This window comes from Ruditapes philippinarum, unplaced genomic scaffold, assembly GCF_026571515.1.
Source record: "Ruditapes philippinarum isolate M1 unplaced genomic scaffold, ASM2657151v2 ctg141_1_1_1_1, whole genome shotgun sequence".
Taxonomy (NCBI): Eukaryota; Metazoa; Mollusca; class Bivalvia; order Venerida; family Veneridae; genus Ruditapes; species Ruditapes philippinarum.
Window position 1 is genome coordinate 304,520 of NW_026864328.1, and position 27,042 is coordinate 331,561.

The 27,042-nt window shown below is 31.0% G+C and overlaps 1 protein-coding gene across 10 annotated transcripts in view; it reads left to right on the forward strand.

The window, feature by feature from the left end:
• Window positions 1-11,583: 11,583 nt before the first annotated feature.
• The window catches only part of LOC132725226 (lachesin-like), a 70,525-nt gene continuing 55,066 nt past the window's right edge, over window positions 11,584-27,042 (forward strand). For 2 of the 10 annotated variants that reach the window (XM_060710314.1, XM_060710315.1), the window contains exon 1: window positions 11,586-12,111. The gene's annotated coding sequence lies outside the window, so the exon portion shown is untranslated. Of the gene's footprint in view, window positions 12,112-12,385; window positions 12,405-27,042 lie in introns of those variants that run through there. The other 8 variants (XM_060710316.1, XM_060710317.1, XM_060710311.1 and 5 more) reach the window with 7 other exon arrangements.

Below are 27,042 nucleotides of genomic sequence, written 5' to 3' on the forward strand. Positions count from 1 at the left end.
TTATCAATAATTTAAAATGTTGTTTAATTAAGAGTTAGTACGAGTTTATTTTAACCGAGAATAATTTTACAAACTTATTGTCGATACTTAAGGATACTAAAAGGGGGTGGGAGATTAACTATTTAATTTGCCGCCTACAAAACACCATGCTGATTTTCATCAATATTTTCTTTTCATTAAATATAATTAAACATTCGATCTTAACAGTCCGTCTTTATAATTTACAACTCTTATCGACGTGTCGCTTATTTGAGACGGTCGGTCCTTATTTCCAATTTGTAAAAATGCAATATTCGTAAATAAAGTATATTGACCTTAGCGGCTTAAGTCAATAACTGTACCAAATGATAATAATGTTAATCAATTATATGAAGTGGACACGAAGATATTTCACTTGTATTTATCTTTCTCACCGGTTATCAAATAAATGACGTTTCTACTTGATTTTTTTCCGCGTCATTAATGAAATTCATCAAAGTTTCTCGGCGTGATTAAAACTTTGAATAAAGACAAAAATCCGTGCAGTATGTTGTTTTGAAAACAGCCTTTAATCCCTCATAATCCTATTACAACTATTACTCAATGTCAAATTGATAATGAATAAGTAAATGATATTAGGGCATTTAAATTATCCGCTAAATTCCGTCTCCGGCCACTTGTACGGTATAACCCGGTGATGTATTGATTACAGTATATAAAATTACTTCGTTTTATTTATCCAACAAATCACCACCTGTTGTGGATATAAAATGAATGACTTGACGAATGAATTATGCCTCCGTGCACATTATAAAGTAGGCCCCAAAATAACAAAATATCTTAGAAGGCTTATTCTAATTACAGAAATATTTAATATTTTTTGTTATTATTTTCTTTACGAACTAGTTTTGCAAATATCAGTCATTAATGTTTTACAGAAATGCGCGCTTTTTAAGAAGAATTTAAGCAATTAGGTAATGCATGAGTTTCAATAATTATCATCTTTTATTGTTGTTGTTGTTTCATTTTTGAAACTGTTTTAATATGAAATAACTTTTATGACCAATCTTGTCATATAGTCTTTATATCACAATATATAAGCAATGCATAGTCAAAGCCCCCCCGCCCCCTACCCTCCGGCTTTTTATCGTTTAGTTCAACGAAGCACGGTTTGTTTTTAAGAGCGAAGTTTATCCTAATTACAGACAATATTAAATCTCAATTATTCTTTTCTTTCCGGACTACTTTTCAAGTATCAATCCTCGATGTATAATTAGAAATGCACGAATTTACAGAATATTGGGGAAGATGCACTGTAATTTAGAGCAACAATGATTGTCACTCTGCGAAGAAACTTATTTTAGTATATTACATTTTTTCTAAATGATTTCATTTCAAAGTTAATAACTATGTTGATGCCCGTCAATAGTTCTTTCTGATATTACTATAATCTTTTAACTAAAGAATTACATAGAAGTTCTCCTTTGTCGTCTTATCTTTATTTCACAAAGCTATGTTCGTTATTAAGCATTTGATTTCGTACGCACAAATAATAAAATTGTGATGATGATTGATTGATTGATTGATTGATTGATTGACTGACTGACTGACTGACTGACTGATTGATTGGTTGATTAATTAATTGATGATGATGATGGTGATCTTTTAGACATAAAAAGTTTGTGAAACGTGTTCACATATGTCCTATACTTTCGGGATAATTTTGTTATCTTTTTTGCTTACTTTAATATATGTCCGTGTATAGAGTTCATTCTTTTGGAACTATCCATTGGTAGGATTGATTGATTGATTGATTGAATGACTGACTGACTGACTGATTGTTTGGTTGATTGATTAATTGATGATGATGATGGTGATCTTTTAGACATAAAAAGTTTGTGAAACATGTTCACATATGTCCTATACTTTCGGGATAATTTTGTTATCTTTTTTGCTTACTTTAATATATGTCCGTGTATAGAGTTCATTCTTTTGGAACTATCCATTGGTAAATGCCACCGAATGAACAATGCAAGAAAAAGATTTTCATAAGATTTTACTTAGGATAAACGTAGTTTTGCTTTAAGCGTTAAATGGTTTTGTTTTATATTAAATTTTAATAAGAATATAAAATCAACATGAAAGTGATTGCTGTTTATGGAGAAATCTGCAATATTTGCATGGTTTTTTAAAATTGTATTGGCCATGTTTGCGAGAATAATCGAATAAATCAACATTATCTTTATGTTGCTAATGGAAATGTAATGACTTTTATATGACGTAAGGGTATAGGTTCCGAATAAATAACAGCATGTTATGAATCACGTTCCGAGCCACGTGACCGAAATACTGTTTTATTGTTCGGATGAAAATAGCAAATGCGGACACTTGTTTGATATGATATTATATGACTGAATTTAAAGAGTCACTGTTACATATAATTTGTGTAAATCAGATGTTTCTGATATTCGAGAAAATCAGTTGTTCTTAAGATTATTAGAAAGAATATTTTTGTCGATCTTTTTGTCACTGTTTGGCTGGATGTTCGGTCGGTCGGACGGACGGACGGTCGGTCGAAGAGATGGACTGTGTAAGAATTTGTTTGAATCTGTTTTGTTTGTAAGTAAATATGTGTTGTTGTTGTTGTTGTTGTTGTTGTTGAAGTAGTAATGAATACAAAGCAACATCTGTTCTATAGAAGGAATCGACATGAAAATTAATAATACTGATCTTGGGGCTACCGTTGTACCATGGTAAAATTCTGTTACCCATCTGAACATCAGTCTACCGTCATACTACGGAGAAACTCGCCTTCCTATTTGAATTTAAGTCTAACGTTATACCGTGGTGAAATTCTATAACTCATCTGAACTTAAGTCTACCGTTATACTATGGTGAAACTCGCTTTCCTATTTGAACTTACGTTTAACGTTATACCGTAGAGAAACTCATTCGAAAGTGGGGCTACCGTTATATCATGGTGGAACTTTGGTACCCATTTGAACTTAAGGTTACCGTTTTATCATGGTTGAACTTTGATACCCATTTACCCTCTTTAAACTTGAGGCTACCGATAAACGTTGATAGAACTGTATTACCCATTCGATCTTGAGGCTATCATTATTGTATGGTGGAACTTTAGTATCCATTTGCACTTAAAACTACGGTTATATCATGGTGGAACTTTGGTACCCATTTGAACTAGAGACTACCATTGTATGCCTATTTTACCATTGATACATTTGTAAAGAAAATATCACTATATTCATTGCATCGCTTTAACTTTGCCAACGCCAGTATCTAAATGGACTTGTCCATCTTTCATTCTGGACAAAAGCATTTATCCACATTAGGGAACATTTCAAGATACATATTCATTTGACTAATTTTAAAAGAGCGAAAAGCTCAGACAATGATGCGTCTGTATATATAATACCGCTAGTTTGAGATGTTTATATCAGCATATTAAAGTTTGTTTACATTCAGGTTAATTGTGTATTTCCCTGTCTGTGTTATCAAGCTTTTGTATCTAATCTACTTCTTGCCAATCTTTTATTGTTTTCTCAAGTATTTTTTTACATATCTCCCGACAGAGTTAATAACAGGAATATACCACTGCAAGTGTATTATACAAGAAAATCTGCATCTCTAGCACTTACCAGTTAGACGCCATCAAGATATGTTCTGAAATTGAATATACACTTAATCTCGAAAAAGTTTACATTTTCTTCTTGTCGCTATCGCTAAAATTAAGTAAGTACTACAAGGTCGAAATGGAAAATATTAATATCTGTGCAGTTATTGTTATTAACAGAAAACAGTTTCCAGATTCAATCGGTTGATTCCATGGATAATTTAACAATTTTTTTTTATCTTTAATCAACTATATTTTCATATTGATTCTTATAAATTAAATCATACCTATTGTTGATTTACCGATGTTGTTTATTTAAATGATTTTTTTTTCAAATTTTAACTCCATTGACAATCTATGGTTTAGATTTCTGTTTACTTATTTTGCCATTTTATTTGACAGTACCAAAGCTTCTAACTATTTTTTTTTTCAATTTTCAATCTTTACTTTTATTTATTTTTATTTATTCATTTTTTTTGCTACAGCCAGTTTAAAATTCAATCATAACCGCCACGTATTTTCAACTATATTTTGGGGGTGGGTGGGGGAGAGGGGGGTAAAGTACTTCGCGTTGTTCTTTTGATAATGCTATAAATCAATTATATCAAGTGGACATAAAGATATTTCACTTCTATTTATCTTTCTTGTTTATTAAATTACGTTCTGCATCTCCTTCGTCACCTTGTACATAAAGACAGATCCGTGCACTACGTTGTTTATCTTGTTGTTGGTGGTGGCGGTGGTGGCGGTATATTTGTTGGTGGTGGTGTTGGTGTTTGAGGTGTTGTTGATATTGCTGTTGTTGGTGTTGTTTGCAAAACATCAAATAAACCCTAAATAATCCGGAAATAAATATTACTCAGTGGAAAATTGATAGAGAATAAGTACAATAATTAAGGACATTGATACATCAATACTTTTGTCTACAAATTACCCGCTAAAGTCCGTCTCCGACCACTTGTACGGTATAATCCGGTGATATATGCGGTATTGAGGTATTGATTATAAACTAGTCTCAAAGTATTTTCTTTAATGACACTTGAGTACTATTGAAAACCGAGCTTTATATATTAAATGACAACAAATATTTGTTTCAGCAAGTAAATATAATTTTGTTACGTTACAAGACGTCAGTAGTCGATGATATTATGTTATAAGCTTTTAAGTAATTGTACAGATAAAAGCAAAGTGTTTTGAGTATAGCTGTATAATAAAGATAAAATTAGCTTCCCAAAATTAGATAAAATTAAATCATAAATTTAATGATTTAGCGTGTAAAAAAAGTAAAAAAAGTTTCTTTATTCTCAGTTATCTTACAAATTACTACCAGTCCTGTTGAGGTTATAAAGTGAATGACTTGACGAATGAATTCTGCCTCCGTGCATATTATAAAGTAGACCTGAAAATACCAAAATATCTTAGAAGGTTTATTCTAATTACAGAAAATATTTAATATTTTTTGTTATTATTTTCTTTACGAACTAGTTTTGCAAATATCAGTCATTAATTTTTTACAGAAATGCGCGCTTTTTTAAAAGTATTTTAGGCAATTAGGTAATGCATGAGTTTCAATAATTATCATCTTTTATTGTTGTTGTTGTTTCATTTTTGTAACTTTTTTAATATGAAATAACTTTTATGACCAATCTTGTCATATAGTCTTATATCACAATATATAAGCACTGCACAGTCAATGCCCCCCGCCCCCTACCCTCCGGCTTTTTATCGTTTAGTTCAACGAAGCACGGTTAGCTTTTAAGAGCGAATTCGTAATCACCATCATCACCATCTCTACAGTCGCCATCCTCAACAGCTGTTATGTCATTAAGTTAAAGATATCATGATTTACGTCAAGACTTCATCTTAATAGCACAACCCTACAATTTTATTCTTAACAATGTACCAAATTTAAGTTACATGCCGATGTGGGAACGATATATCTCGCCTACATTTTTGTGTAGACTTAATTTGATCTTCAATTTAACTTACTTTCACTTTCATACTATTGGAGAAGTATTGGCAAAGTAGCAGTAAGAGTTAAAGTGAAACAAAACTCCAAGGCTAAAATTGTAATTTATATTTTTGATAACTTAAAATGTTTTGTACCTGCGCCAATAAGTCGTTCAATGACAAAAGTCAGTACTGATAAGTTTCGAAAACATGGATGAAATAATAGGGACATGCTTCGTCATCGTTCCATATGACATAGTGTGATAATTATTATATGTTCTTTGATGTGACTTTAGGTTAGACGTTTTGCAGTACTATTCTTATACATGTACAATGTGTTTATCAGTAAAATAAAGAACGTTTTTTTACACGCTTGTATTACAATAAAATAAATGTTTAAATTAATATTTAGATTCATTTAATACATAATGTAGGTAATGGTATTTTGCATTTTAAGATAGATTTTGTAACACTTTCTTTAAATACATGTACTGCATAAACATAACAAAATTGATTCAAATGCATTGGCAAACTTTTTACTGCAAAGTAGACCTCAAGTGCGAGATTTATAATGAAGTAAAAGTACTTTAATTTGTTACTTAAGTTAAGGAACTAACACATTAAATATACTACCAAAATAATATAACATCAAGCGGATTTGTGTCTGCCTTAATACGAAATGCTTTAAAGACACATAGACATACATAAAACAATGTTTTTTATATAAAATTCCAATTCAATAAAATATTTATTACATGTTTATCTAATTTAATGTAAACATTTTACATCTAATATTGCCATGTTATTTTATGTATTCTGTATTGAATAGACTTGTAATCTAAATAGTTGTTCGAATGTACATTTGACTCGTTTTAAATTTTTATCCTATCAAAACATCGGAAAGGATTATCGTTTGTTACACAATATAATGCATTCCCATATGCGTATTTCAATCACAATGACATGAAAATATTTTCCTAAAAATCACACAAAAGTTGTGTCATAATTAAGTTAATTATCTTAAAGGCCAACATTGAATTATTGCTTAAATGAAACCTTAAGTAATTGACATATCTAGTTAAATAGAATAGAGAAAAACAGAATTAAAATGTTAAAGGCTCGGTTTTATTGAGCCTGTTCATGGACGGTACAATTAAAAAGTTGCAAAAGTTAACCGTCCACGCCCCCTTGCGCCGCATTTCCGTAAAAGTCAAATAACCAATATATGTGCTAAGACTTTGAATTTTCGGCGACGCATTTATGACATAATTTTAAGGATGTCTCGTCACAATATGTTTTGAAATAAAAAGCTGGCTTCCCTAGATTAACTCTTATCCGTAAGTGTTACATTGAACGGCCGTTAACTATTTCATCTTTACTGATGTTATTGTACCTATGTCTGCCAAAGGTGGTGATCAAAACTGCACTTGAGGCTACCGTTATATCATGTCACCATCGGATACTTATATATTTGTTAAGAGGGTGCTATCTCATTCAAAGGACCCACTTAAAGCTAATTGAAAACCCACTACTTATCTACTTAGTAGCCAAACGAACACAAGACAATAAAATAACTTCTTTTCAGTTATTTTCTATTTCTGTAAGCGCTTTATCTAAATATTCCAAGAAAATCTGAACTGTTAACTCGAAACAATGCAGCTATTGTATAATTTCCATACAATTTATATAAAATCTGCATACGCTGCTGTAACTTGATTTATTGATTTTGCTTTTTTTTCAAAAAAAAAAAAACAAAAAAAAAAGAACACAAAAAAAAAAAACGTCCAAAATAAAACATATATTTTTATCTTCAACATTGATTTACGCGTATTCAGACAATAATTTGAAAAAGTTCTGGTATAGCTGCAAGAAAAAATACAACAGTAACAGAATTATAATAATTATAATAACTTTTATTATAGGAATTTGATATACTTTTTTGCCAATCTTTATCGTTTGCTCATTTCGTTCTTTTTTCATATCTGCCGACAGAGGTAATAATAGGCAAATACCATTGCAAGTGTCTGAGACAAGAATATCTGAATCTCTAACGCACTTATCATTACGACGCCATCAAATACCTACTGGCAATTGAATATTATACCTTAACTCGTGAATTTCAACATTTTCAAACGCAAACATCTTTTTAACATTTAAATCCGCGAAATAACAGTTTATAATAGAAAGTAACCACTGATAGTGTCTGATTTAGGAATATCGTATTTTCTTACACTCCTCTTTTATACGCTGTCGGACATATACTTAAAAATGAATATAAATCATTTTTTGAGAGATTTTGCATATTTTTCCATGTTTGCAAGTTTTAGAGATAGAGATTAAACGTACTAATGTCAAAAATTCACATAAATTGATAAGTAAGTAAGTATACGGGCAGTTATTTATAAGAATTGTCATTTCCGAGTTTTCCAACGTATGGGTCTCAACGAATGAAAAATTTGAACAAAATTGTCATTACTTTATCCTTTCTTATAATTTCTGGCGTTCGATGTTGATTTCCCATTCTTAAATTTTTTTCCTTTTGCTTTTGGTTTTTACGTTGCACCCAATTAACGGTTTAAATAGCGGCTTTCCACTTGACGAAAAACCTTGTTGCCCTTCCTTGCATTATTCCCCCAGCATGAAACGGGCAACTGAATAGAAGCACCGACGTGCTCAAGCTAACTGGATATCTCCCTCACATGAAAATAATCAAAAGTCCCTGTTTCGATTCGAAACCACAGAGGTGAAGGGCCGACGACCTTATAAACTTAGTCATTCAGTCCCACCAATTCTTCCCATTCTTTTAAAATGTTGTTTAATAAAGAGTTACAGAGTTAAAGAGTTAACAAAATTATTGTCGATACTTGAGGATACTAAAAGGGGGTGGGGATCAACTATTTAATTTGCCGCCTACAAAACACCATGCTGATTTTCATCAATATTTTCTTTTCATTAAATATAATTAAACATTCGATCTTAACAGTCCGTCTTTATAATTTACAACTCTTATCGACGTGTCGCTTATTTGAGACGGTCGGTCCTTATTTCCAATTTGTAAAAATGCAATATTCATAAATAAAGTATATTGACCTTAGCGGCTTAAGTCAATAACTGTACCAAATGATATAGAGGATATTTGTTTGTTTCAGTGTAAGATCGAAAAATATTTCACCGAGTGAACACCAGATGCAATATTTTCCACGAGTGGCGTAGCCACGAGTGAAAATATAATAGCTGGGGTTCACGAGTGAAATATTATTTGCATCTTACATGTAAAACAAACAAATTTTCTGTTTATTTCATGATTTTTTAACGATTTTTACACCATTTTACTGATTTTTTGCCGCGTAACTTCATGCCTTATCTTCATGACGTCATCAAATAATGACGTCACAATGTTGAAGCAAAAATATAATTCCATGATTATTTTTAGATTTTAGATGTTTTTCAGCACAACGTTCGTAAATATTTACGAACTACAGTTATCACGTACATTTGTTATTATGATTGACTACATTTCCGCTGAAAAAAACATTCATTAATGATAAATATTTTATTTTTACGCCAAATATAGTTCGGCTACTGTGAAATTATATTTGGTAATCATTACTGTGAAATTATCAGAATATAATTAACCGTTATAATTCAGTAATCTACTGCAAAACATGTAATAAAATAATGTTAATCAATTATATGAAGTGGACACGAAGATATTTCACTTGTATTTATCTTTCTCACCGGTTATCAAATAAATGACGTATCTACTTGATTTTCTCCGCGTCCTTAATGAAATTCATCATAGTTACTCGGCGTGATTAAAACTTTGAATATAGACAGACATCCGTGCAATATGTTGTTTTGAAACATCAACAAAACAGCCCTAAACCCCTTATAATCCTATTACAACTATTACTCAATGTCAAATTAATAATGAAAAAGTAAATGACATTAGAGCATTTAAAGGGTTCGGCAAATTATCCGCTAAATTCCGTCTCCGGCCACTTGTACGGTATAATCCGGTGATGTATTGATTACAGTATATAGACTTTTCTGCAAGTTTTTTTCTTTAATGACACTTGAGTACCATTGAAGACCAGGCATTATTATATTATATGACTACAAATATTTGTTTTCGGCAAGTTAATACAATTTCGTTTCTTTATTGAAAATAAGTATACAAAGAGACTATATTAAGCCGTTGAGGTGATTGTGAAGATAAGTTTCTTAAGTATGGTTTTATTGTTTACATAAAAATTTGCTTCCTTTTTATAAAAATGATTTATAGCGTACAATTATGAAATACTTCATTTTATTTATCCAGCAAATCACCACCTGTTGTGGATATAAAATGAATGACTTGACGAATGAATTCTGCCTCCGTGCATATTATAAAGTAGGCCCCAAAATAACAAAATATCTTAGAAAGTTTATCCTAATTACAGACAATATTAAATCTCAATTATTCTTTTCTTTCCGGACTACTTTTCAAGTATCAATCCTCGAGGTATAATAAGAAATGCACGAATTTACAGAATATTGGGGGCAAATGCACAGCAAGTAAGAGCAACAATGATTGTCACTCTGCTAGAAAATTATTTTAGTATATTAGTTTTTTTCTAAATGATTTCAGTTCAAAGTTAATAACTATTTTTATGCCCGTCAAAAGCCCTGTCTGATATTACTCTTATCTTTTAACTTAAGAATTACATAGAAGTTCTCCTTTGTTTTATCGTTATTTCACAATGCTGTTCGATTATAAGCATTTGATTTCGTAGGCAAAAACAATTAAAATGTGATGATGATGATAATGATGATGATAATGATGGTGTTTGCTTGATGATGATGATGATGGTGATGTGATGATGATGATGAAGATGAGGATGTGATGATGATAATGTTGATGTGATGATTATGTCATGATGGTAATGGTGATGTGATGATAATAGTGTGATGATGATGATGTTGATGTGATGATGAAAATGATGATAATGTGATGATGATCATCATGATAGCATCATCAAAGGCAGCAGCTGCAGCAAGAGCAGCGAAAGCAACAACGAAAACAATTATCACCATGTCAACGTCATCATCATCATCATCGTTACATTATCATCATCACCTCTTTCATCATCATCATCATCATCATCATCATCATCATCATCATCATCATTTTCGTTATCATCATCATCATCATCATCGTCATCATAGTTATCACCACCGTCACCATCATCATAATTGTCGTTATCATCAGTGTCGTCGTCGTCATCATCATCATCATCATCATCGTCGTCGTCGTCTTCACTATTATCATCACTGTTGCCCACATCGACATCATCGTCTTCATCATCATCATCATTATCAAGATCAGCAACAGCAACAACATCATCAAACTCATAATCCAACTCTATTGTATCATTAAGTGTACGATAGCATTGATTTCGTTTGTCAAAACTGAACAATATAACATCTATAAAAAACATATACATGTAGTAATTAAAACAATGTAGACAGGTGAACGTTAAAATTATCCCGCCCGCATTGTGTTGGTGTCTACTGACTGAAAAAAAAATCTGTCTTTACTTTCATATATCAGAAGCAACAATGTAACAAGTAACAGTATTTTGAAATATTGCGTATTCAATGAATGTTGAACGGTTTAATTATCGTCACGTTTTCTTATTCTCTTAAACACTTTTTAATTTCTAAGATTTAACTAGGAAAAAAAAATCGTTTTCCCCTAGTATTCTTTAAAAAGGAAACTAAGTTTTACATCAATGTCATATTCGATTATAAAAGTTATTAATCCATTTGTGGTCAAATGTTAATGTTTTCACACGGTGGTTCGTGTTCTAACTTTTTCGCTATTAAGCGATCCAGTCATTTTACACGATTATCGCATTATGCACGTTAGTTCTGATTTTCCTTTTCATTTAGAAATAAAGGAAATAACTCTTTAGAAAACTTTCAGAACAAAATGAATTAATAAAAAGGCCGTAGCAGTTGTCTATGCGGTAAAACAGAATGAACGCGGGGGTTTATATCGATGTAAAATTTCTACTTCGATACTTCTCTATGCCTATTCAACACTAATATATCTAACTCTCCTACCGTTCTATACTAACCACTCCGTTAACTTTGATACTCGCGCAAAGATGTATTTGGATTTTTTTCCCCTCTCGTTGTAAAGAAGTACTGTATATTACTGAACTTCCTACGATAGTGTTAGGGAACTCGTGTTAGAATATACACAGTTTTTTTATTCAAATAGGAGACAACAACAAAAACAACTTGAACAGTTTAATTTGCATTAATCACGACAAAAAATTTAGCCGCTTAAAGTACTGGATTAAAACGAATTAAAAAAGTTTGGCGGCTAATATTAAAATAGTTTTCTTAAAGGCTGGATTTTTTTCCGGGAGACGTTCGAGGACTTACAATTTTTCGTGACAAGTGTAAAAAGGGGAAATCTTCTTGAATAAGTGAAAGGGCTAATTTATTGTGGAAATAAAGTGATTTGGATTAACTCTTAAATGCGTAAGGAATTCTAGGTGGGTAGCCGTTTTCTTTATCTTAATTGTTTATTTTTGGTCTCTTATTTTGCAATATACTTGCTATGATGCAAGCCACTGGGTGCCGTGATGAAAAAATTCTACCCTTATTATCAGTGATGGATTGAAATGAGATTTATTTTTGAATTACAAAGTGTCTTACTATGTTTACTGACGATTACAAATGCTAATGATGTATGGAGAACGAAATGGGAGAAAAAAAAAGCTACTGGAATACGGAAAAAAATAGGAAATTTTTATTTTTTTTATCTGTATGTTTGACGTTAAATTTGGTAAGAAATATGCATTATCTCTTTTTCTTCAACATTTTTAACAACTTCTCGTTCATCTCTTTTTATTACTTTTGTCTTCTGTAAGGGTTATATTATTAACCTCACTATTTTGGCATGGGACAATACAGTTAACTTTATAACGAAGTTTAAATGAGCGCGTTTAAGGCTTTTTAAGCTTTTGTGAAATCTTAAATCTTTTGCGATAAACATTCCCAGATTTTTATGATGTAAATATAAATTTAAACCCCCGGTATCAGTTTTGTTTATAAATATTTGCGCTCAGTACCTATTCATATATAAATGAAATATAAAAAGAAATAATATGCCTAAAATTCAAATTAAAACGATTTAATTGGGAACTAACCGCATAACTTTTGTATGCGCTTAAGACTACATTCCGTTGATACGTTAGAAATAGTTTTTATTTTATAACCATTGAATCGAGGATGCTTCAGAAAAAAAAAATAAACGGCGTCGTAACAATGAAATAAAATATTCAGATATTTATTTGAATATCATTATTTTAATGCATGCAATTATTTTCGGTGCTGATCTATTTTATAGGGTTGTAAACTTATATTACCAAGCACACTTGCCAAAGTTAAATTGAGAAACAATAGACCAGGTATTTATGCGAGTTCTCTCTTAATCTTGAAATTGAGTGTTCTTGTGTTTTGTAAGCACCTTTTACCTAAGCCGCGCTCAGCATTGCGGGCGGTGACTGTGTTTTAACTTAAGCATATTGTTTTATAGTTATACACACTGTCAATTTTATGCCCATTGGGCAACCGATTTGGCATATCTAGATAATCTATCTAGGATAAACAGAGGTATTCTGACAGCTTTTTCAGGTTCCCCCCTAGCGTGCTTCACAATTTGATTGCATGCTTTTTTTTCTTTCTCAGTCTCTGGATTCCAACACAGTCCTGTCTTTTCTTAGTTTCTTTTTTCGAAGTGATTATTGATACGTATATGTCAAACACACCAACATGTTTATTTCATTAAGAGCTCACTTTTAAAATAAAAAAAATACATCACTATTTGTTCCGAAAAGCATCCGTCGTAAATGCGCCAGAATTTCCAAAACATAGAAAACACCACAGACGCACACATAAATCTGTTTTGTTTACAAATTCATTTTTTGTTTCTTATGAGAAATAACATAACGGGAAAAAAGACCAAATTGCTTTTATATAAGTTAATATGCCAAAGCAATATTTTTTATGCCACTTGCACGTTCATTAAGATAATAAAATATGTATTATATATTATATAATATTATATTATTATATTCATAGCCATTATTTTGTAAACACTTGATGATAAATGAACATCCGCGTAATTGTGATGAATATCATATTAAATGAGTTGTAATTTTTGCAATGTTTTAGATTTATAATAGACGAAAGGTTCATTATGGTGAAAATGGCATTGATAATCGCAATAACAATATTTATAGTGATGATGATGATGATGATGATGATGATGATGATGATGATGATGATGATAGCAATAATAATAATAATTATAATAATAATAAAAATAATTATAATAATTTTAATAATAATAACAATAATAATAATAATAACAATAATAATAATAACAACAATATTTTTTAAAAATAATAATAATAACAGCAAGAACAATAATAATTTAACATTTGAAATATCAATAATTCTAACAATAATTATAAAATAATATAATTATGTAGATATGATGAACTTATTGTTGACAGTGTTGTTGTTGATGTTGTTGTTGATAATGTTGGCGATGTTGATGATGATGGTGGTCTTTGTTGTGATGATGATGATGATTATGATAATGCTGCTGCTGCTGCTGATGATGATGATTATGGTGGTGATGACTGTTTGCTTTTTTCTATATAAAAAATAAGCTTTTCTAATTGTTTAAACAAAAATTGAAAGTTTCTTTAACAGAAATAAATTGTCAAAATTAGATATGCACACAAATATGTTTAGGAAAATGGGAAGTTATGCGTCCTTGCGCTTTATGTATGAAATTATAAGAATGTTACCAGAAATAATGACTTTTCTTTTATAATTACAAAACATACGCGTGCGAGAGCTTTTTTCGAGAAGTAAATTGTTTACAAAGACAAACGCTAAAGAAATAAAACAATGGTATGAAACAGCTTCTGACAGCAAGAAATAATGTTTCATTATTATGAAAATCTAAAGAAATTTGTCTGTTATTTGCTTGATAAACGTCTATTTGTATCTTTCGTCTATGTCATGATATTGGAAGGAAGTATAGACAAAACGGAATGTGATGAATCATGTTACAGAAACAATTTAAAATTCCTAACAATAGCCTGTATTAAAACTTTTTTTTTTAATCGGACAAAAATAATATTTGTTATTATGGAATAAGTATTAAAAATATTTTATTCGTTCAAAATAAAAATAAAAAATATCACGGCACATATGGATTTTCTTTTTTTATATACTTTATGGAGAATAATAATGAATAAAATCTTCTTTGATTTCATACTTAGCAGTGCTATTTAAATGCTTGAACTTTGTTCTATTGTTTCCTATTAAATTAAAATTAAATCTGACCAAAATCAAAATTAACTTGAAACAGCATCCTAGCTTTAACCGATTGACAGTATAGCGTTGTTAAAATATCTAAAATACCAAAGATAAAAAGATTAGCTCTGTTACATCGTTTGTGGTAGTAGAAAGGAATAACAAAGTTGAGGACCGGTTAGATATATTATCATTCTACACAGAATACATTATCCCTAATTACTATACGCCTTACTGACTAATGAAAATGGGCATTAACAAACAATACCGTACAGCCGTCATATCTTTTACAACGAACTAACCAATCATTTAGCTTAATCAAACACGTGCGCTATAGCGCGTCGCACGCGCTTTATCGATAAAAACCCGGTGCGTTTAAATCAGATTTCACTGGCCCATCCTTTTGAGTATGTGCATCGGTTTAGATACCAGTTTTCCAATGGGTCATTTTTTTGTTCATATTTATTTCCCACTGCAAGCAGTTAAGAGCTAATTACATTTTTTAGACTAATAATTTACACGGTCAAAGCACGCTGAACCTAACCACTATCTCCTCAATTAACACAAAACAAAAAATACGATCTCGTTATAATTATTTCAACTAGGATGAATTCTATTAGTTGAAAATTACATGCCTGAAATGCTATTTACAATGAGATAAAACACAACATCCCTTTCGCTCAATTTTAAATATTTAGGGCAATAACTCTCCCTAAAATTTTCTGTTAAACTGTTGAAATTTTTACCCGGGGGGAATGCTATATCTGTCTTGGGCAACAGTAAAATATATCACTTTTTTTTTTGAATCACCCAACTTTAAAAATCAATTTGAAAGAAAACCTCTTTAAACGTTTCACCGTCCCAAGAGGCGATATAAAATAATCAGCATGTATTACAGACCTACCACGACGTACACGTTTATTCCCTTTTTCAAGTTATACGATTTGTTTAGAGCAAACGAATATATATGATAGAAAGTCCATGCATTACTGACCAACTTCATTATGCAAAGTAAAAAGTACCTTCAAATGAGGTCTTCAAACTCATTATAAAAAAACAACTTGTTATATAATCTATTAATAAAGAATCCTTGACTTGTCTTTAAAAAATTATCTTTTCTTATAGGATTTTATCAGATTTTTATTTGAAATTAACCACAACTTTGCCTCTCACTCCTATAACATTCATTGTTCTGCAATTTTGCGTGCCTTATTAAAGGTAGATTATGCCTCAGAAATAAATAAATTTGTTCTTCTATAGAAATGGGAAACATGAGTTTCATAACATTTAAATAATGGTTTTAAAGCATGTTAGATGCTTATTACTTGAAGAAAGTAGCACTGGAACTGGAATTATTTGTCATAATAGTAGAAAAATGTAAACAAAGTAGTATTTTGACTTCCGTACAAATTACTAAATCACTATATTTGCACTAATTGTCAGAAAACAATAGAAACAAAAGACAGTTCAGGAAATTGGCCAATGAGTATCTTTTGTGGAAAACTATAACAGCACACCAAAAATAACGAGCCTTTGAGAAATAAAAACAAAACCGTTTCTGAGGCATATTGGGCCTTTAATTCTTTTTCTTACATCTTATTAACTAACATCACCCTTATAATATAAACTATGGTAAATATACTTTCCCTAAACAAATCAGTGGCAATACAAGCATGGGAAAAATAAAATCCAGGGGTAAATATACAGTTTATATCTCTTCCGTCAGTTAATATAGTCCCCATTGATACAAATATCACGAAAGATATGGGTCATACGCACCAATTTATCCTACATTGTAAGCGGGTCCTTTTTTTATTTGAGGAAACGCTGTATTCGTTTTCCTGAATTTTCGAAAACTGAATTGTTCTCTAGAGCATAATTTTGAGACAACACAATGATTGCGTTATAGATATCTTCTAAATGTTTATGGACAATTTTAACGCAGCTGAAATTCTGATTTGATCGATTCGTACTCGTTGGTAAGCTTAAAGCGTTCTTCCGTTTGTTTATACCATGCCATGGTTAATAAATCACTTGTATGGTTTGTCTACGATTAAATCTTCGATTTTGTGAGTTTTGTCATTTTCAACATAGTTTTCTGGATAGTTTTCGCTTAGATTTGAATGTATTAAGAACAGCCCGTGGGAAATTCGTTCCAGAACGAGATCGTATGAAAGAAATGGTCGTAAAATATAAACAAACATATGTATCTGTATGTTTTACGCTTTTTATATGTTGCAAATTTTAGCTAGTTAGACCAATGTTAAAAGAATATTATACATTTGATAAGTTTAGTTCAAGCTGGCTACTCGGGAGCTTGAATGTAAATATATGTAAAGCACTTTTTATTTGTATGAAGATTTACCAACTAAAGCTACTAAATATCGAGAGATTTTGGCATGATCTGTGATAACATAACAGGCAAAGTGCAAGAAATATTAATTCATTTATTCAGGAACCGTTCGTGACGGTTTACTGCCTTGGCCTTTTACCAACATTTTATGTTTTATAATATTAAGAAATGATGGTATAAATGAAGAGTTGATAAAATTTGTTTGTACCACAAAGTTTTATATATAACTATTTCTAAGAAAGGACATTACCTTATTTCGCATATATGCGTTGATTGATGTCTTTTATTAGTTGTTTAACTCTGCTGGGAAACTGTCGTCTGCTGAAAATGTCGTTTACTACATATTTGAAATTTATCCGATTTTTATGAAATTAAAGAAAAGAGAATACAATAAAATAACGAGTGTATGTCAAACAACTTGGTATATGACAAGGCTATGTGGTAGCCCGTGTCTTGCCTAGTACAAAGATGTTAACAAACTCTGAGCAGACCAAGGGATTAAGAGTGGTCGCAAAATGTACTTTGTTTTACCGGATTATTTTTTGTAAAATAAAACACGAAAAGTCAGCGAATGTTCACTTCAATGCAAAATGTTCGTTTTAATCTTTGATAGTGTATGGTTTGTAATCCAACAGTTTTAATACCGCAGGAATTTAGCATAATTGGACCACGGACAAGTTTTCTATAACAAGCATTATTTATTTCCATGTATATGTATCAAGCTCTAATCTCCTTTTGGAATAGGTTCAATTCTGTCGATAAGATTTTTATAAATTTAAATCAAAGTTTGTAAACAGTTTACTTTGATAATAAAATCGAATACCGTGCCGTAAACAAAACTGTCGAAAGTATCTAAATGTAAAAGATAGAAATATAATAATATGTTTTAATAAACTTAAGGCTATATTCCTAAATGGCGCCGTGATGAAAAACTTAGGCTGATACACTTACTTGTGTATATTAACTATATTCAATACATGTCTGATTAAATTTTAAAAAGGCATATGTTTGAGTTTATATACATATTTGTGTCTATGGAAAGCGATATTGTTTGATAAATCAAAATATTGAAATGATAAAATGTATCAACATATTTATGTTCTTTGGTACGTGATTTATTTTTCTTTTTATTGTTGTTGTTATTTTGAATTATGAAACTTAAATTTGATAATCTATAACCTTACGTTAATCAATATATGTTCGCCAAATCTGATTCCGCTTGATAACCTATATGCTAAGTATATACATGTAAGAACCTCAATGTTTATAAGTATATTTTGTTTTTAATGGTATATATTTATTGCTTGATAAACTTATGAAACCAGACCTCTAAAATTTATCAATATATTTTTGTCTTAACAGATACTGTTTTAAAGCTAAAACACTCATGTTTAATGTTTATCGTCTGATAATTATTGTATTGTTTGGTTATCTTCTAAAACTAAATATCTAAAATTATGAACGTGTTTATTGAAATATCGCGATATAAGCTTACAAGATTAGAACATCAGTTAACATAAACACGTGCATTGCAATATCGTTAAATACACTTACAAAATTAGATCTCTGATTATATAAACATGTTTATTGGATTATCGCTATATAAGCTTATTAAATAAGAATACTGATTTATATAAACATGATTATATGTCTATTTGTATATTGCTTGATACGTAAACTGATGAAACTGCATTCATTCCCTAACAAGTTTATGATAATTGTTTAACTATTGTTTCGTGACAATAAGCGTCATCGGTGCATTATCATAAATTATTATCACTATACGTTTTTAGGTTAAAACCTTGTACATGTACAGTAAAGAGTACATCAAATACAAACGGAAGGGAAAGGGAAGCATGTATGTTGACTGAAGCAAATGGATTGTAGGTCACAAGTTTTACCAAGATAAACGAAAGGGCGCTTTACAGGCAGAAATTCTTTTTTTAAGAAAATAACAAGTATTTTATTTCATTTTATTATAAAAATGCAATAAAATATAGATGATAAAAACGCACAGAAACATCAAACTATTTAACATAAACAACATGAAGAAAAGTAACATGCGCCACCTGCCCCAACCCCCTCCCCCGACCGCTCCTGCCATCCGTTAATATTTTCACTGTCTTCTAAAGCTCATATAAATAAACCAATTTTTAGGGATTTTATATAGTTACACAAAAATGTAATGTATACATCGGAGCATTAAATACAACTACTAGTACATTCTTTAGAAAATATAAAACTAAATTTTAAATATTCATGAAGAACCCAAAAGACAAATGTGAAATATAAATAACATGAAGGAAAGAAAATATTGAAACAGAAACATAACTTTTTTCCCTTCCAATGTCCATATATAAACATGGGTGTTTGTCAATACATATGCATGAATGTTTACTTTTACATGTTTCAATAAACAATATTTCTTTAGCTTCAAAGTGATATTTCTATTTTAAACTATAAAATATCTTAACAAAGCCTTTTCTTAAACAAATATGACACAAAGCTTGAAGAACGTAGGAACTGAATTACGTTTGTCAACTGCCCCCGCATTGTTAGAAAATCTATTCTCAACACTTTCATAACTCAGTTATTATCTTAATATCATAAATCAAGCAGAATTGTGAAATATTACACTTTTTATTTTAATTTTTGTCGGGAAAAAGATACTGACAAAGACGTATATTGTTTTCTAATTCGAGCTACTCCTGAAATTAATTTTGACTTCCGAACAGAAGGTCCAGGTGTCACATTTCATTCGAAATGAAATGAATACTAAGTGTCAGAAACTAAACTAAGAAGATGTCTTACACTTAACAGTCTTTGGGTGTACCATTGCCATAAACAACCATTTAGACTAACAGTTTTAATTCTGAGGAAAGAAAAAGCAAGAAAAAAACCGCTAGACAGATTGATCATTTGTCTAGTAAATGAGAGAGTAGCTCCGACGAGAGGTTAACTGTCCATGCATCAATAACATTACTGTTTGCCAATTTGCGTCGCTTCTTTGCTTTGCTCGCCATCCCGCGGTATGATAAATTTAAAACCACGTCGCTTCTTCGCAATGCTTGCCATCTTATAGAATGATATATACAAAAGAAGCCGGCAATGTCATATCAACTCTGACAATAACAGTGTCATTTCATCTTTGACATTCTCTGACTGCTCTGTCTGGGGGAGAATTAATGAAAATGTATTTGTTTAATACGATTTGCGGAAGAACCTTTGGGGAGAAAATGGTTTAATTGAATGTCTTTCCGGACAATATCCATTTCGAACAACATTGTTTCTGTGATACAGTTAACGGCAATAAAAATGTAAAACGATGATGTCAAAATCTCTGTTGGTAACTATGTGTTGACGACATTGATTTAATCGGGAAGTATTTCGTTGTTTTCCGCATTTTTTTACGAACTGAAGATAAATATTTCAATGATGTATGCTTTTCAATGCGTGTACATTGAAAATACTGGATTCAGACAAATATTTTTTCTTGCAATATATTCCTCTTTTCATTTTCATTTGTACTTTTTTAAATAGCTCTAGATAAAGTTGATTGACTGATTGATAGCTTGCTTAATTAAGATATGTTTTGACACTAATATGCCAAGTTTAACCACATCTGTAGTCAAGTAAACAACTGTCAAACTTGCATAAAATATATAACAAAATCAAGCATCTTAAGCGCGTTTAATTTTAAAATAAATACAAAGCTTACATTTTGATTGAAAGTTTCGTAAATACTTTTCAACATCATATTGATACTAAACTTTTTTTACACCTGGGTCGTAAAAGTGGCATGTAAATCTTGAAATCAGTCTGTAAATTATTTCTTAAAATCCTTGCCTAATATATTACAACTAGGTATAATATAGAAGCACCTTGTAGATGTAAAACAACTTGGTCAGAATAGTGTAATCTGATAAGAATTATTTTAATTATACTTACGATAAATAAGTTGTATCAAGATGGCTATCACACGGTTTATTACACAAACAGTGGCCCTGACATGTGTCGCATGCACGGCTCACGCCAAGCTGGTGTTATAAACCTCTCACTGCGTCAATTCCCCTGTGTTACTTGAACTTGTTCATGTAATTTATTTTAACTTACAATGGCACATCTATATTGTCAGGAATAGATAAGTAAACGTTATGCAAGGTAATATATATTTCCCAGACGTTGAAAAATAATTCATGCGGGTTCCTGCACTGCCATTAGCTGCATTGTAAATTTAAATGTGATAAAACACGTGGTAGAAAAGATAAATTTATTTTAATTACAAAGCACTCCTGTTCTAAACAAGCGTTGACATTGAAGATTTCCAGAGACGCAGATGAAAAAAAAAACAATCTGCTGAATGAAGCGTATATGTTGTTATCTTCATGTTCAAAGGCATTAATTATAAACTTTAAACTCAAAACACCACATAGACGTGTTACAGTACAGATAGGATGAACAAACCCCATTGAATGGTGCAGCTTTTGTTTACAGTTGTTTATAGATGCTACATTTGATACATTAAGTACAAAATCTGTTTCAAGGGATTCTTTCGCCAGCTTCAGTCAACCATATATGCTCGGTTACGCAGTTCAGTGTCATTCATAATCTTGATGACTATTGCATTGATAGATCTATATTTGTTCTTTTTTCAAATATTTGTTGTTATTGGTGGGTGTTTCAATGCTTTTAGTATGCACTCATCTAACAGTGCTTTGTTCATGTTAGAGAAAAACAAATAGGGTCTTTTGTGCCCCACCACCTCCGTCCCATATAAAAAGTAAAATATGAATACATAAAATAAATGTAAAACTACATCCACAACAAATAAAAAAAAAAAGAACGCTCCACTCCATATAATATTGTGACGTCTCAAATGACGTCACATTCCTTCATTTACGTCGACATCATGTAATTCAATGACGAGACTGCCACAGCTCATGAGACTTTTTGCAAATAACTCGGTATCCATGTAATAAACATATCACACTACTCTCCGTTTGTCTGCTTTGATACTTCAAACATTTACTTTTCCCGTCTCTTTTATGGAATGACCCATTATTAAAACAGACGCACATCTTTACGGAAAGCCAGAAATTCCCAAGTGTGCACTTAATCTTCAAATTAGTCTGTAAGCGAACAAAATTAATACTTTTCTTTAAACGAGAGTAAATAATTCATGAAGTTCTGAAATTCAGTAAGCATGGACCAATATGGATCCCATGATATGAAATGAGGAATTTAGTTTTTGTAGGAAAAAAGTGTGTTGTATTTTGAACCATCGTCGAAACAAACTCGGATCTGCACTTTGAAATACTTTTTTTCAGCACTTAAATATTTAATGACTATGACTTCAATATCATAATGCTACCACGATTATGTATTAGGAAAACCTAGGCAATATACACAAGAAGATGATATTAAAGTACATGTGAAACGAAGGAAAATAATCATAAAAGCCCCCGTAGACATGCGGATTATGTAAATAAATGCGATAGGAAAAAACGTGTTGAGGAACAACAGCGCGAAATACCCGCAAACTCCGTGCAATGCCTGTATTTTAAACATCACACAAGGCTTATATTACTTCTAATATCTTCCCTGTGTCAGCTTAGTTTTTGGTGATTGACTAGAAATCAGATGTTTCGGGAGATTTTCTGGAATATCTGTAAGATTTTAATTTCGGGAAAGATGTTCATGTTTGAATATGAGACAGGCGGGGGAAATCTCTGCAAATTGCTTTTCGAAGATTATAGCGGGGTCATATTAAAACAACTTAAAACCAGTCTTCATCAAAATTACATAATTTCAAATCAATAGTTATATCCGAAATTATAGGCATTATACAGCGAAATCGTTTTAAATTGTGCAAAATATTCATCACTTGTAGAAATTGTTTTGCAGGAAAAGACAGGCATCTTAAGATTAGAAAATGTTGTCTTCATATGAATTTCGGCTTGACTTAAAGGTTATTATCTAATGATGGCAAGCATTTTATTTTTAGTCACTAACATTAAATTCATCACAGATATGTTCAATATCGCCACGAGCTCGATTCAAAACATAACATTGACTCAATCTTAAAGAAATGATAAAATATGTATATGTCAGATCTTTTATATGATATACTGTAAACAATTCATCAAAAATATATTTATCTTTATATCGTAAACGATACGTATTTTCAATGCTAACGTTACATTGAACACAACCGACGCCATGTAAATAATTATTTATTTAACAGGCACGGGTCGTGAAAAGAAGACTTAAACATTTATATAATAAGCCTTCATTCATTTTTAAAGCGTTATATTTAATTGTTTATACTCAAAGTCTAAACACGTGTTACCTAAGTATCCTAGTTTTTACCGATCATTTATGTGGTGAATTATGTCTTGAAACGATCGCCATATTTAGAACTAAAACGAAAGAAATAAGTACTTACACAAAAAACAACAACATACACTGTACAGGTGCAAACAAACTGAGTTCTGAGTTGTCTTTTGAACTCTTTTGACATGTAGTTATACTCATTTCTTTAATCACCAGGACAGACTTTCAAATATCGCCTTAGAAACGTTTACTCACAACTACTTTAAAATAACAAACAAATATAACTACATCTTGCTGGCTGGTATGTTATTAAATCTCGGATTTCACATGATAATACATAACATTTTCACACACTTTTTTATTCGGATTTATTCTTTGCGGGGAGAAAAAGATACATAATCTGTTAATTTTCCAGGATTTGCGTGAATCATGTCGACAAAAGGTGCCCATATGTCATTCATTATTCATTACATCTCCAAGAATTCCATCTACATCGTTGAATGGCTTTCATTTTCAATCATATGAGATATGATTATTACAGTGTTTCCTGCTTGAAGTTTTCTTTTCTATGTTCTTTGGTTAGCATTATTATGTCGCCTTTATGTTTTATATGGTTCATTTTTTTCATCTTTCATTTCATAAATGTACCATTTTATTACATTGCAACACATGTTAATTTCTTCCTAACCCTTAAACTGCTTGAACCGAAAGTGATTCGCCTCTGCCACCATTATAGAACTAGGTCAGTCTGTACATCAGTGTAGCTTGACCGGATTCTATTCTGTTTATATTGAAATCCCATTTACTTTGAAAGCGTTGAACTGTTCCAAAATCAAAGCATTACAAATCAAGTACAAAAATCCAACAATTTAAAGTCAGTAATCAAATTGTAACATACACGCTTTTTCAAATGTAACAATGTAATGCAACGTTTTTTTGTTTGGTTTTTTTTCTTTGTTATTTTTATGGGGGGGGATGGGGGGTCGTATGAATTTACATTGTATAACATTGATATGATACAGTATATAAAATATGATATTAATTACTTTATTGCTTTAGATTTTTGCTCTGATTTCGTCTCTGACATTTTTCTTCTTTTTTTTCATTGGAAAGAGAATTAACGATAACAGTATGTGCCTAAAATGACATTATGATACATATGATGGTATATTATTATAGTTATAAAATGTTTTTGGCGTTGTTTTATATATTTCTTTCAACTAACGCATCATTATACAGTCCATTCGACAAGTTAATATCCCCTTCTTACCTCGGTTTTTATCTCAAATTATATGGTGGGCCAATGATTTGCCACGAGTGTTTCCTTTACGATATCAGCTCACGATATTTTGAAAGAGTGACAATATAATATCAACCACTATTAAATTGCATCTCGAAATTTGTATCTTCACTAGATGCCTCATATTACGAGAAAATGTTATTTTTTACTGAATATATGACCGGAAAATGACAGGAAGTCAATACACTGCATAATAACCACACACACACACACCAAGAAAAGTTCGGTTTAATTTTCTATATTATGTCATATCAGATTGGAATGATAGACTGGAAAACCAATATTTCGGAAGCCTTTTGTTATTATTGCAAGTATTCTAATTTTCGAAGAAATTCGTTGTAGAATTTTAAACAGGCAAGGGAAATCTTTACAAATTAGTTTTCGAAGGTAATCTTTCAAGAGTGTTAACGGATAAACATCTTTCCAATTCCAGTTGAAATGAAACTGATAATTCTACAGCTAGTTCTCATGAGGGAAATATATCTACATGTACCTTAAGTTTTAACTGAAAAATAACTAAGTAACTGTATAATTGTGCTGTTGGTTTGATTGTTTATTTTCGATAATTTGTTTTATCATAAATATTACTATTTTATTATTATCATGATAACTAATATAATTATTATCACCATCATCATCATCATCATTGTCGTCATTGTCGCCATCGCCTTTATCATCATAATCATCATCCACAGCAACCACAATGAAGTTACTTAGAACAATTGATTATGAATAATCTTTTTTTCCTTTTTAACCGTTTTAGGTGTTCTTTCAGAAACCATATGCTTTAATATTAATGCTTTACTAACGCAACGTCTACGTTTGTCATGCAATTAATCTAAATATTGGATGCCATCGTTTTACTTTAAAACATATTTTACTTTATTCATGTGTTTTCTTCTTTTTTGCTTTTTTTGGTGGGAGCCTTGGGGGCCTTAGGGGTATGAAAAACACTTTCACTTGTTTGAAATACTGAAGATTTGTTAATGTGGAAAAGATAGTCTGATTTATTGTGTAAAGCAAGAAAGGCTGTTTTTTTTCTTCTCTGTAGGTAACAACAAAACTCAGACTTATTTTCGAACATCCTTTACGCAACATTCTTTGAAGCGACCCAAATCATAGTAAATTCCATATGCCATCAATGAATTATAGATGGACATAAATATTGTTTACTGGAACACAATTATATTGGGAATTATAGCTTGCGGGTAACAATGCTATTTCCACTTTTTCCTGCGTAGATCAAGTCGGCTTTAGGTGTGCAATTGTCATTAATCATTTATGGCAGCGCCAAAATATTTCTTTCGTAAAGAAAATGCTCTGCATTACAATCATATTTGATAAGAATACGGAACTTTGAGCGAGATTTTAGAAGCTTTATTTGTGAACAAATTTACATCCATATAATATAATTATGATCTGATTTTATGTATTCTAGCGGATGTTGGCCAAAGTAAATAATCCTAAGATTCGGCTTGTGTCCATGTTAACATAAGTTTATAGATATTTTATTCAGTATTGATGATAACATTACAAAGTAACGAATTCATACTCTTAGAGAACATGTTATTCGATGCGAGTATAGCCAAGAGGTGCGTTTGTTTTATTACAGTTTGATGAGAGAAAGTCTGTTTATAGTAACATAGATGGCGTTGTTTTTATTTGATGTATGCGTGGACCTTACTAGTTACTGTTGTGAAACTGCATCAATTATTCAGATTTGTATAGTAAATAATCTTCTGTTATACTGTACTCTCTTCATACTGTAGTAGATTGGATAATACGTTCACGTGTTGTATTTAAGTGTGCCAGATGACTCTTTTTCTAGATCATTTTCTTCTTTGCTGACTAGGTCTTTGAGTGTGCTGTTTTGGACAATACCATGTTCAGTAATTAGCGTTTACGGACATGACTATTTTTTATCTAAATTTAATTGAACTACAGTAGAATCGGTGTTTTTGTTTATAGAACTTGCCCTGAACATTATCATTCTCTTCCAAAACCTTACTGAAGATTATTCATTAGCAGTCGATAACAAACTAGTTTGTAAATCATTAAAAGGATGGGCTTAACAACAAGCTAACATTCATAAATTTTGTATGT